We start from the raw sequence: 14172 nt of genomic DNA, 5'->3' as shown, positions 1-14172 counted from the left end.
CAGACTGTATCCTGTAACTCTTCCTAAGCACAAATATTTTCCTAACTTTCTTAACATATCTTGTAACACCTCCAGTTACTGATGTTGTCAAACCCTCATGATCACTGAAGCCCTCCTAGAGGGCTGTCTGCAGGTATTGATCTCCAGTCAATTTCTCCATACACATTATTTAGAAAATTTCGAGGATGTTGTTATGTGCACATAATTTTCTTCTATTGCTTTCTACAGTGTATTAGTAGTACCTGGTAAATAGTATAAATATAGACAAGCTAAGGATTAATTCACACTGGCCATCACTGCACTATCACTTTATGGCACTGTCATGTCAACGTGTATTCACACTGTATGCCACATCACGATACGTCACATAAATTCAAGTCACATGATTTCAACTCGCATGGGTGTCCTCAAGTGTTTACTTGGTGGGCACTGCAATCTTTGCAAAATGATTTTCAACTCTTTTTGCACATGAAGTGCATGTACACAATGCAGTAGCTTATATACATCGATGTCTGAGTCAACAGTAGAACGAAAATGGCATTCATTGGACTGAAAAGGTTTGCAGCTTGCAGGGATAGCTTATACGTTAGAAAAAGAAGACAGTAGTATAAAACAATGCAAAAAGAGTGTGGGTCCGAAAAATGTCATTATGCAATACAAAAGGAGAATTTCACACACCACACAAGAAGCTCAAGGAAGAAGAATCTGTATTTCAGAAGTACACACATCAAAAAAGTTTTGCATCACCCCAGTTCCCAGAACCCTGAAGATAGATGTTGACTGTGGATATTGTAACACAGACACAGTCCCTTTCCACCAGGAAGGAGATACACAGCTCGTGTTACAGTATCCACAGTCAACGTCTATCTTCAGGGTTCTGGGAACTGGGGTGATGTGTGTATTACAAGTGCCCGAGAATATACAAACAATTTCCACTTATTATTCAATCTGGTTCTGCCCACAGTATTTTTTTTTCCACTAAATGCTGCTGTCATATTCCAATCCATTTCATCGTAAAATATTAAATACGGTATTGGAATGTGTAAAAATCCATTTTATTAATGTATTAGAGGTCAAGTAATTTAATATGCTCATGAAGTACAATTCAGACCGCTGCCTCACTGCTTCAGTTCATTTATTATAAATTTTAACTAAGGAAATAATGAAACAGAACAGTTTATGTCAACTAACGACCAACAAACAAATAATATCAACCACGAAAACCTTGATTAAATGGAGTATGGAGATCTAGGTATGGTCATTTATCAGGAGGAACTGAGCTTGGGGATCACATGATCAGTAATGGTCGGTTGACATCAGCAGTCAAAACTTTCTTCCTGAGAAACCTTGATGGTGCTGTGACATGACATATGGTGACAGGGTGACGAGCTTGGATGGCACCTTCATAAACGCATTGCAGAATCTTTTGATGGGATAGGATGTGATGAAACATGATGGCCAGTATTAACTGGCTTTAACAGTATAATTATAGTAAAGCCTGGTTTTATGTTCCCAGATTTTAAACTTACTTGCCATTTACATAATTTTCCGTTGCTCCCAATGCATGTCTTGTTCTTTCAGTTGTTTGTTTTTCAGCCATTAAAAATTTTGTATAAACAACATTTCCGACACTGTGCTCTTGAGCCACTACCACAAGATTCAACACCGATTTTCATGTTAATTTATAGTGATGCTACATTGTGTTCACACTCACAGACAACTTGTGGGATCATGCAGAACATAAAACTGTACAGTTTGTTCCAGAATCTTAATCATTTTTAATTATATGAGAAATATATGTGATATTTTGAGGGGGACACTTTTAAAATGTTCCTGCAATAATTCGTCATCTGACTACATTCTAAACTGGAATAAATAATGAAAAATAGCATTTGAATTTGGTTCTCCTCTTAAAGGCGAGTCAGGAACTGCATAAAGCAATATGCAAGAGTCAATTTATTGCAACTTAGTGGGATGTCTTTGTACTAATTTTGCAAGATTCTCACTGATGAGTTCTTCTACCTCTTAGTTTCGTTTGTCATAACATTAACCAAATCACTTGACTTTTGAAATATGTCTTTTTCTTATTTGCGAAACATTTGCATTTTTGCAGATTTGTGAAACTTTTTGAAGCTGGTAAATGGACGGTTTATGACTTCCATGTGTTATACATGTCTGAAAGAGAACACACAACTTATAAAGTACTCCTGTAACTGCTATAGAATAAATCAACCATAGATACAATGACAGCCAGTCCAGCTGAAATGTTCTCTTTATGCCATCTATCTCAGGGTTATAATTTCATGCAGAGTTGCCATGGATTCAATAATATCTTACACTTTAGGGAATTGGCAGTCTCCTGGTCTCCTGGTTCCGATGATCTGAATAACCGAACACCACCCATTGGGATTTTTTGTGATCTCTCAAAGGCTTTTGATTGTGTAAATCATGAAATTCTGCTAGACAAGCTCAAGTATTGTGGCATGAGTGGGACAGTGTACAAATGGTTTAATTCGTACCTAACTGGAAGAGTGCAGAAAGTTGAAATAAGTAGTTCTCGTAACATGCAAACATCAGCACATTCCTCAAACTGGGGAACTATCAAGAATGGGGTTCCACAAGGGTCAGTCTTGGGTCCTTTGTTGTTCTTACTACACTCCTGGAAATGGAAAAAAGAACACATTGACACCGGTGTGTCAGACCCACCATACTTGCTCCGGACACTGCGAGAGGGCTGTACAAGCAATGATCACACGCACGGCACAGCGGACACACCAGGAACCGCGGTGTTGGCCGTCGAATGGCGCTACCTGCGCAGCATTTGTGCACCGCCGCCGTCAGTGTCAGCCAGTTTGCCGTGGCATACGGAGCTCCATCGCAGTCTTTAACACTGGTAGCATGCCGCGACAGCGTGGACGTGAACCGTATGTGCAGTTGACGGACTTTGAGCGAGGGCGTATAGTGGGCATGCGGGAGGCCGGGTGGACGTACCGCCGAATTGCTCAACACGTGGGTCGTGAGGTCTCCACAGTACATCGATGTTGTCGCCAGTGGTCGGCGGAAGGTGCACGTGCCTGTCGACCTGGGACCGGACCGCAGCGACGCACGGATGCACGCCAAGACCGTAGGATCCTACGCATTGCCGTAGGGCACCGCACCGCCACTTCCCAGCAAATTAGGGACACTGTTGCTCCTGGGGTATCGGCGAGGACCATTCGCAACCGTCTCCATGAAGCTGGGCTACGGTCCCGCACACCGTTAGGCCGTCTTCCGCTCACGCCCCAACATCGTGCAGCCCGCCTCCAGTGGTGTCGCGACAGGCGTGAATGGAGGGACGAATGGAGACGTGTCGTCTTCAGCGATGAGAGTCGCTTCTGCCTTGGTGCCAATGATGGTCGTATGCGTGTTTGGCGCCGTGCAGGTGAGCGCCACAATCAGGACTGCATACGACCGAGGCACACAGGGCCAACACCCGGCATCATGGTGTGGGGGGCGATCTCCTACACTGGCCGTACACCACTGGTGATCGTCGAGGGGACACTGAATAGTGCACGGTACATCCAAACCGTCATCGAACCCATCGTTCTACCATTCCTAGACCGGCAAGGGAACTTGCTTTTCCAACAGGACAATGCACGTCCGCATGTATCCCATGCCACCCAACGTGCTCTAGAAGGTGTAAGTCAACTACCCTGGCCAGCAAGATCTCCGGATCTGTCCCCCATTGAGCATGTTTGGGACTGGATGAAGCGTCGTCTCACGCGGTCTGCACGTCCAGCACGAACGCTGGTCCAACTGAGGCGCCAGGTGGAAATGGCATGGCAAGCCGTTCCACAGGATTACATCCAGCATCTCTACGATCGTCTCCATGGGAGAATAGCAGCCTGCATTGCTGCGAAAGGTGGATATACACTGTACTAGTGCCGACATTGCGCATGCTCTGTTGCCTGTGTCTATGTGCCTGTGGTTCTGTCAGTGTGATCGTGTGATGTATCTGACCCCCAGGAATGTGTCAATAAAGTTTCCCCTTCCTGGGACAATGAATTCATGGTGTTCTTATTTCAATTTCCAGGAGTGTATATATTAATGACTTGCCATTCTATATTCATGAAGAGGCAAAGTTAGTTCTCTTTGCTGATGATACAAGTATAGTAATCACACCTGACAAACAAGAATTAACTGATGAAATTGTCAATACTGTCTTTCAGAAAATTACTAAGTGGTTCCTTGTAAACGGACTCTCACTGAATTTTGATAAGACACAGTACATACAGTTCCGTACAGGGAATGGTATGACGCCATTAATAAATATAGACCTTAATCAGAAGCATATAGCTAAGGTAGAATATTCCAAATTTTTAGGTGTGTCCATTGATGAGAGATTAAATTGGAAGAAACACATTGATGATCTGCTGAAACGTTTGAGTTCAGCTACTTATGCAATAAGGGTCATTGCAAATTTTGGTGATAAACATCTTAGTAAATTAGCTTACTACGCCTATTTTCACTCATTGCTTTCATATGGCATCATATTTTGGGGGAATTCATCACCGAGAAATAAAGTATTTATTGCACAAAAGCGTGTAATCAGAATAATAGCTGGAGTCCACCCAAGATCATCCTGCAGACATTTATTTAAGGATCTAGGGATATTCACAGTAGCTTCTCAGTATATATACTGTCTTATGAAATTTGTTATTAACAACCAAACCCAATTCAAAAGTAATAGCAGTGTGCATAACTACAATACTAGGAGAAAGGATGATCTTCACTATTCAAGATTAAATCTAACTTTGGCACAGAAAGGGGTGAATTATACTGGCACTAAAGTCTTTGGTCACTTACCAAATAGTATCAAAAGTCTGACAGATAACCAACAAGTATTTAAGAAGAAATTAAAAGAATTTCTGAATGACAACTCCTTCTACTCCATAGAGGAATTTTTAGATATAAATTAAGAAAAAAAAGAAAAAATATTTTAAAAATAAAAAAAATAAAGAAAAACAAAAAACACAAAAAAATAAAGTTGTTATATTAACTTAAGTATGTTGTTAAATTAACCTAATTATGTCATGTATTAGAAAATTCGACTCGTTCCACATCATTACGAAATATCGTATTCATGATCCATGGAACTAGTATTAATCTAATCTAATCTAATCTAATAAATCGGAAGTGCTGACCAGGAGACTATTGTCCTTTTCATCAAAGAACATGAAGCCAGCAGAGACATTGGTTAGGTGTATATTTTCTCCATGAGTACAATTACTGCAATTTTTAATCCAGGTATTTGAGACTGATTCAGCCTTTTCTCACAATATTCCATCACTTTTGTTTTCGGTTTTATCCATTTTGAGATACCAAAACTTAAGAATATCGGTCACTTTTTCACTTTGTTCACTAGGCTCTTGTACCCGAAAATGCACAAAATCTGTGGCTGAACTTCCTAAGGTAGGTTCACCCAGCCATCAATGCCATACAACCATTTCATATCACTGCTTGCACACAATTCATAGTTGATTATGCAAAAATTGAGAGATCACTTCATTCACTGTCAACAACACTTTCGCCTCATACTGATCATCTGAGTTCCATGACAGTACATTATAGAAATGTTCACGTGAAAATGTGATGCTTATTTGCAGCAGCAATTACGAAGTTACTTAAGTGAAGGTTGTGGTACAACAGTTACTCAATGAGCATCAGCCATAGGTGGCATAGGTTGGCTGCTTCTACTGACAAGTAGTCGTATGTGGCCACACAGTACAAATTAAGGCCCATTCCACGAATTTAAAGATATAACACAGTATAATACCTTATATTAGGACTTGAGAGTTATTAGCCACTATCTGAATTCTGAAGGTATACTATTTGACCAAAATCATCTGGATGCCACGATGTAGTGTGGATATGATGCTGGGAGTATTGTGTGGTCACTGAAAAGCAGTAACAGGAGGATGGATAGTAAGGAGAACTCAGCGACTATGAACACGAACTAGCCATTGGATGTCACCTGAGTAACAAATCTGCCAGTGGCATTTCAACCCTTCTAAAGCTGCTCAAGTCAACTATTAGCGATGTGAATGTGAAATGCGGAAGAGCAACCACAGCTCAACCAAGACCAAATGAACCTCACATACTGAAGGATATGGGCTGTCGAGCAGCAAAAAAATGGCTCTGAGCACTATGGGACGTAACATCTATGGTCAGCAGTCCCCTAGAACTTAGAACTACTTAAACCTAACTAACCTAAGGACAGCACACAACACCCAGCCATCACGAGGCAGAGAAAATCCCTTACCCCGCCGCGAATCGAACCCGGAACCCGGGCGTGGGAAGCGAGAATGCTACCGCATGACCACGAGATGCGGGCCTGTCGAGCAGCAGGATGGCTGTAAAACTTCACATGAAATCAGTTTAAAGAATCACCCATGAGTTTTGAAGTGCTATCAGCAGATCAGCTAATACAGTTGTAGAGGACAAGGGGTTATTTTTAGGAAATATGGTGCAAAATTGTGATTTGTGTGTTTCAGTGCGCAATGCGCCAGCCTCACGGCAGACGGTGAACGAAGGCTGTCTGGCGCGTTATGCAGGTGACACAGTTTTGCAAAGAGCGTCGGTATGTGTGTACGTGCATGGCAGCCATCAACAGTCAGAACGCAGCATTAACAGAATTATGCAGGCGCGGGCCGCGTGTGACGCGGTTGCGTTAGCCAACTCATCGAGAACATTCTAATAAACACGGCGCCGTGTAACCGGCGGATTTAGCAGTGGTCTGCGCTATTTAAGGGCATCAGAGGTCGGCGTCGGCATGGGTTCAACCAATTGGGCGTTCGGTCGCTGTTACGCGTCGTCGTCATCAGTAACGCTGTACCCGAGGACCGGCCAGCGGAGGGCATTGCCCTCTGCTGTACCGGCGACTCCCGACATCGTCACGAGCCGCAGCGTCTGCAGGAGGCGAGCTAGGCCCGACCTCGTGCTGCTAACCTCCTACTGCCTGCACATCCGCTGACCGAGCACGGCATCGCGTTCCCAGGGCTGCGCACATCAGCACGTCTCCACCACGACACGAGCGGTAGGGCTGAGCTACTTGAAAATGTATATGACGAACCAACAATAAAGAGGAAGATTGCTAAAAACAGCCACCTTCTCCTACCCAGCTACGCCCTACAACCCCAACCACGTCAGCCACTCCAGTCATCCTATTACACAATGATTATGAGTAGTGATTTTAAAAAAAGGGGTACAATGATCGGGCACTTACCTCTTCATGAGCTACATGTTTCTGTAATCAATGTGAATCACACTTGAGTTGGGGGAAAGACAGGCACCACTGGGCAGTGGATGACTGGAAACAAGTGATTTCAAATGATGAAGCACACTATACCCTGTGCCAATCTGACCAAAAGGTTTGGGTTTGACGAATGCCTGGAGAACTTTACCTGCCATCATGTGTAATGCCAACAGTGGAGTACAGAACAGGTGGTCTTACATACAGTATGAGGGTTTTTTTCATGGTTAGAGTGTTATCCTATTATTGCACTTAAGAAAACGCTCAACGCAGAACTATATAAAAATATTTTACAACATTATGTACTACTTACAGTAGAGAAACAGCTCTGAAATTGTGATTGTTTGTATCAGCATGACAATGCCCCTGTCATAAAACTGCGTATGTGAGACAATGGTTCTTAGGGAGATTAACATTCGTGAAATGGACCAGCTTGTCCAGAGGGTTGACATGAACCCTATGGATCACCACTGGAATGGCTTAGAAAGTTGACTTCGCTCCAGAAGTCAGTATCCCAAGTCACTACCTTCTCTGGTTTCGATTCTTAAGGCAAAATGGGCTGCTGTTCTTTCACAGACGTTGAGACACCTCATTGGAAGTGTCCCCAGCAGAGTTTCAGCCATCATAAAGGTGCATAAACACCATATTAATGTCTGCTAGTAGGTGTCCAAATACCTTTTATCTGATAATATATAAGTTCCTATTGATGGGATATTGTCATGCAACTGATTTGCTACACAAGTAGCTATTTGAGGTTTATGAAGATATGTATGCCTAGTGTTGTGGAAACTGGGAGAGTGACGTTTTTGCTGTCTAGGAAGGCAACATTTCTAAGGCGGAACTCTCAAGGATAAGGTTAATATTAACACTTCAATACTTTACAACATTTTTTTTACATGTCCTTGTTTAACGTCTGTTTATGACACAACACTCCATTCTTTTAATGTTAGCAAGAACGAGAAATGCACATGCCTGTAGAAAAATGCAACAGTGTTGCTCAAGACTTGGTAGGAAAATTGGCCACTAGCCCAATAGAAGAAATGTCATGTGCTGGTTCAGATGTATTATCGATGCTGGACATCACCTCATACTTGCCGCTAAGGTGTAAACGCACGGTGCACAACCATTGCCATACTTGCCTTCGGTCCAGAGAGATATGGTCAAACCACTGTGTGTCACTTACCTTAGAAGAAGACGATGTGACAGGTGCATTTCCAGACCAGGCCACCAGTGCCACATAAAATAACGAAAAAATAGTAACGAAACCAGTCATGACTAATTGAGGAAAAACAAGTAGATCATTTATTGGTACATAAGAAAAGCAATGATAATAATTATTAGTGCGACCACGGTAAGCGTCAGCAAAAGATATATTTTACTATGATGGAAGGCAATAACAAATGAGGGAAACCACATTCAATTTTTTTGTCAATTTATAGAGAGTCTCTGTCTTTAGTTCTCATGGCGAGGAGACGTTTTTCTTGTAATACGGTGTTGTCTGAATAATAATCCTATGAAAATATGAAATCTTAAAATTAGTTTTTTGTGCAAAACCACGAAAGTTTTCTTTTCTTCCACGCATCATCTCAATGTCAGGCCTGCATCAGAAGAAGAAGCCCGATTAAGAACTGCTATATACACGGTCAAGAGATAAATAGTTATGGCAGAAGAAGATGAATATAGCCAAGGACACCAGAAGTAAGTTCACAACACCACTGGTTCACAATTTACGAAATTTGTGGATTAAAAGAAAAGACAATTTATTCGCTGAAAAAAAAATCAAATATGCCAATAGTATACAAGGAATTTGTTCAAATATATATAAAAATTTGAGCAACTGGCGACCGTGACATGACATTGAGAAAGCCATGAAACCAGTTGTGTAAATTATTCAAAATTATTTACGACATTGTATGAGATTTTCTTGCATGTACCAATTATTTTTAAATTTTCATGTGCAACATCATGACTGGGAGCAAAATAACCAGAATCAAAAATTTTTGTGGAGAAAACCAATTCAAAATGAGTAAAAGTGAAACCGGAATTTACGGAAAATTTTGGAAATACACTGTTTGTTTCATCGCATCAAAGGTAGGACCGCTACTCATTTTCTTGCTTCTCTATGCTTGGTAGCATCTCCTGCATCATAATTAGACATTCCTTTCCTCAATTTCCCTTCCTAAATTTTTCAGAATTTTTATGTAATGATTAGCGAGAGAAAAGTTTGAAGATTTTGTGTCAGAACATTTCGTGCGTCAGAAAAGTAGATATTTAACGCTAGATGACACGTAAATCGCATGATTAAATTCACACAATAATATATTTCAGTTTTCTGTTTTCCAAAAATTTTAATTCTAATATTCAAACAAAATGACACAAATATCAGTTTCCATTATTGTTGACAATGGCGGAAACGCAATGAGCTTAGATGGCGTATAATTGCAGGATAGAACATGTGAAGTACCAGCGCCATGTCTCCCACAATTACTAGGGGTTGTGTGATGTCCTTAGGTTAGTTAGGTTTAGGTAGTTCTAAGTTCTAGGGGACTGATGACCATAGTTGTTAAGTCCCATAGTGCTCAGAGCCATTTGAACCATTTTTTCTCCCACAATTAGACTTATTAAATAGTTCAAAGATGAACATGACCGAAATGACATGTACTAGTGAGCTTTCACAGAGCTCTAACTTTGATGATACGTACAGTTCTCAACAACCAAAGTACATTAAATAGCAGACAAACTGACGCACTTGCCGTGATACTTCAAAAACTGGATAGTATGAACACAAGTTACACCAGTTTGGGTGCAGATATAAAAAATATGAACACCAATTTGCGAACGGACATAAATACAAAATTTGACAGTTTGTCGCAAAACTCCACCATAGTCACACAAGACATAAACCACATAAAACATGAGCAAAAAGTTTTTAAGAGATTTTCAGGACACAGTCACACAGCAGAACAGTGATCTGACAAAGAATTTTCTTGAGGAGATGAATGTAAAATTTAGACATGGAAAAACAGCTAAAACAAGATGTACTTTCCGAAGTAACCAATGACATTACGGGTATAAAATAGAAATTAGACACTCTTAACGACCAGAATGATACAGTAGAGTAGGAAATAAAAGCGATGAAAAACACACACAGAAACCTACACAAACACAATTAACTTCCACAGTAAAGAACATCTCTACTGTAGTAAACAAACTACACAAGAATTACGAAAATATACCAATAGCTATTGATGAACTCACTTTAAAAGTAGCATCACTTGAAATCGAATCACTCTGTGCCAAAAAGGAAAGAGACAAAATTAAAGAAAATTTATCTGACGTAATTTCACAAGCTGAAGCAGGTACTTTAGACAAAACCAATACTGCAGCAGAAAAGGTTGTGAAATAATGTAAATTAATCAATGATGTAGTTGAAAAGCTTATTCAGCAAAAGGAAAATGAGATTATCGACAAAGTGAACACCAATTTGCAAGCTACAGAGCAGAGGATACGTAACTACTTAAGTGAAACTGATACAAACACCAGTTGTACTCATAAATAAAGTGCCAGCCACAGCAAACCAAAGTAATATATGCACACAGATCATTGCAAATCCTACACACAATGCCAATAGTAATGACAGACCACAGAGTGTAAGTTTACAGGGCAAAACACAAGAACGAGTAACTACAAGAAATATAAATAATTACGACAGCTATGTAAACACACCTTGTCCACTATATTTGCTGAGGAATGCCTATTAAGACGCCATCAATTTCCAACCTTTACAAGTGAAGGTAAGAAGATGAATCCTGTTGTGTTTATTAGTGCTTTTCGCCATGTGTTTTCTAGAAATTGGACGGAAGCACAAAAGATAATTTTTTTTTTTTTTTGGGTACAGGCAAGGCGATATACTTTTGTGGGCGACGGAGGTAGCTGAGCGTTGTGCCATGTATTTACAATTTGAACGGCCATTTCTTGACAAATACTGGTCAGAAGCCGTACAGGAGAGACTTAGGCGAGAGGTTTTTAACCCCACCCCTTTTAATAACAAATATGGTAGCTTGCGAAGATATCTTGAGAAGTATCTCAACAAAAAGCGATATTGGACGAATCCTGTTTCTCATGTGGACGTTTTAAAAAATTTAAAAATTCTTTTGCCATCACATATTTGTGAAAAATTAATTACTACACCTGAGCACGACGCAGAATATTTTCTATTCGTTTTAGAATAATCGACCTAATATATGAAGAGAAAGTACTAACAAATAGGGCGTCAGACAGCCAAACACCACATCAACGTAACTTGAATGGTCAATACAAAAAGCCAGTAAAGCTGGTAAGCGCAACCGGAAGGATATATTAACCGTGGTAATGGATACGGGAATGGAAATGATAGGAACAAGAGATTTAAACAAAACTGTCCGTATAACAGGAACGATTACCATCCACAAGCTAATTTCAATCCCTCCTCTCAAAATTATGCGCCGTGAGTGAATGAAAACAGTCAGCTGCATCGATGGCAGGCGCGCGGCAACAACAATTACATACAACACGCCGTACCGCAGCCAACCTTCGCGCAGCAAAATCACAATGCGACAACATTTCACAGCAAGAAAGTGTCTCGAAGTAGATCAGAATACACCGCAGGAAAACCCGAATCGGTCGTAGTTGAGCCCCATACTACAGACCTTATAAGCGATTGGGGCAAACCAGATTTGCAAACATGTTTCGTACGATTCGATGAACAAGGAGACATAAAAGACGGTCTATACCAACATGAACTAAAACTGGCGAAAAATACACTTGAACAACAAGTGGAAGCAGTAATCAGAATGACAATTTTTGCTGTAGACACACAGTTAATACTCGATACAGGGTTCACGACTAATTTAACGTCTGAAGCATTTTTCACTGAATTAAAAAGACGGAATAAATTTCCTGTTCTGCCAGTACAAAACTGCAAAATACAAACTGCTACATGTGGCAAAACCAAATTAGTAAAACACCAAGCTCTTATCACCATGAACATTGAACAATTTTCTGTGCAGTGTAGTTTTTTAATAGTAGACATACTTATTTTCAACTGCTTGATAGGTATGGACACATTTAGAACCTACAAAGCACAAATAGACATAGGTAATGGTAAGTGCCATTTCTTTGTGAAGGACTAAAGATTTTCCATCAGCCTGATTAACACACCGGAGAGGTATGACAAAGTAAACCCAGGACCGCATGTCACCGTACAGTATTCATATCCCACCGTGTATTTTGTGAACAAATGTGATAACGGACACGAGACCAACACTGAAGTTAACCAGGAATTAGTAGAACAAAAATTGAATGAATCAAATACACAACGACAAGAGCTTTCTGACTTACTTTTTAAAAATGCAAGTGGTTTTAACAAGAATCCAGGAGTAATCAAAGATTATGAACATAAACTTAATGTCTATCCTCACAAAACATTTTGTTCCAACACTGTCTATCCTCGACCTGTTTCCAGTACAATGGTGAATTTTATGAACAGATCGATGGGGTAGCCATGGGAAGCCCCCTAAGTCCCGCAATTGCGAATTTATTCATGGAATATTTTGAACATCAAGCACTGCAGTCGGCCAAAAAAACCACCTCGAAGTGGTATCGGTATGTGGATGATACCTTTGTAATATGGAATCATGAGGAAGAAGACTTGAATGATTTCCTGGTACACTTAAATAGCATCAACCCAAAGATTAAATTTACTATGGAGAAGGAGAAGAACGTACAACTTAACTTCTTGAATGTATCAGTTATCAAACGGGCGGATGGGACCTTAGGCCATAAGGTCGACAGGAAAGGTTCACATACTGATCGCTACCTCCATAAGAACTCAAACCACCACCCTAGGCAAAAGAGGGGGATCATAAAAACACTAGTGGATAGGGCCAATAAAATTTGTGAACCAGGCTACTTACAAGAAGAACTAAATCATTTACGAATGGCCTTTGCGAAAAATGGTTATACGAAAAACGACATTAACCGAGCACTTCACCCAAATAGAAAAATGCCTAAAAATAGGAGACAGCAACAACCATCAGCTGGAAAAGTATTTCTTCCGTTCATCCATAATATCACGGATCGCATTGGGAAAGTACTAGCCAAATTTCAGGTAGAGACAATTTTCAGACCTACTAAGAAAATTAGTGAATGCCTAAGATCAACAAAAGATGCTCGTCATCCCCTAGCCACACCAGGGGTATATAAAATTCCGTGCAGTTGTGGCAGGGTTTACATAGGAACTACAAAAAGAAGCATCAATACACGGTTGACGGAGCACAAAAGAAACTGGAGCTTGGGACATATCGACAAATCGGCAGTAGCGGAACATGTTTTTAAGGATGGAGATCACGAAATAAAATTTGGTGAAACAAGCGTGCTAGCGAGGACGTCGCATTATTATACACTTATGTATAGAGAGGCAATTGAAATCCACAAACATCAATACCATTTTAATCGTAAAGAAGAAGGATTAAAACTGGATAAGCTAGGGCGGTCGACGTTGCATCAATCACATGACAATCGATTGCCTGCAATCGAGAGAACAGACGATAGCCAGAGATAGCTGCACATCGACGCCACGTGACGTGCGGTGGCGCCAACGAGTTAGGTGGCGCCCTCTACGATATCCATATAAGCGGCGGCCCCAGCTCCTAGCAGCCGTCATTTCCGCTGTTAGACTCGCTGCGACGCACTTCGTCTCCGAGAACGCTATGGCTGGAAAGCAGATCGCCGCCGCACTAGAAGGCCTGATTAACGCGTTGGGCTTCACCGGCGGCCGCCAACGGCAGTCAAGGCGCAGGAGAAGCCAGCGGCAAGGGATGATGCTCCAGTGCTACAACTGC

This window comes from Schistocerca americana, chromosome 3 (assembly GCF_021461395.2).
Source record: "Schistocerca americana isolate TAMUIC-IGC-003095 chromosome 3, iqSchAmer2.1, whole genome shotgun sequence".
In the NCBI taxonomy this organism is placed as follows: Eukaryota; Metazoa; Arthropoda; class Insecta; order Orthoptera; family Acrididae; genus Schistocerca; species Schistocerca americana.
The sequence above is the reverse complement of the archived record's forward strand: the minus strand, read 5'-3'. Positions refer to the sequence as shown.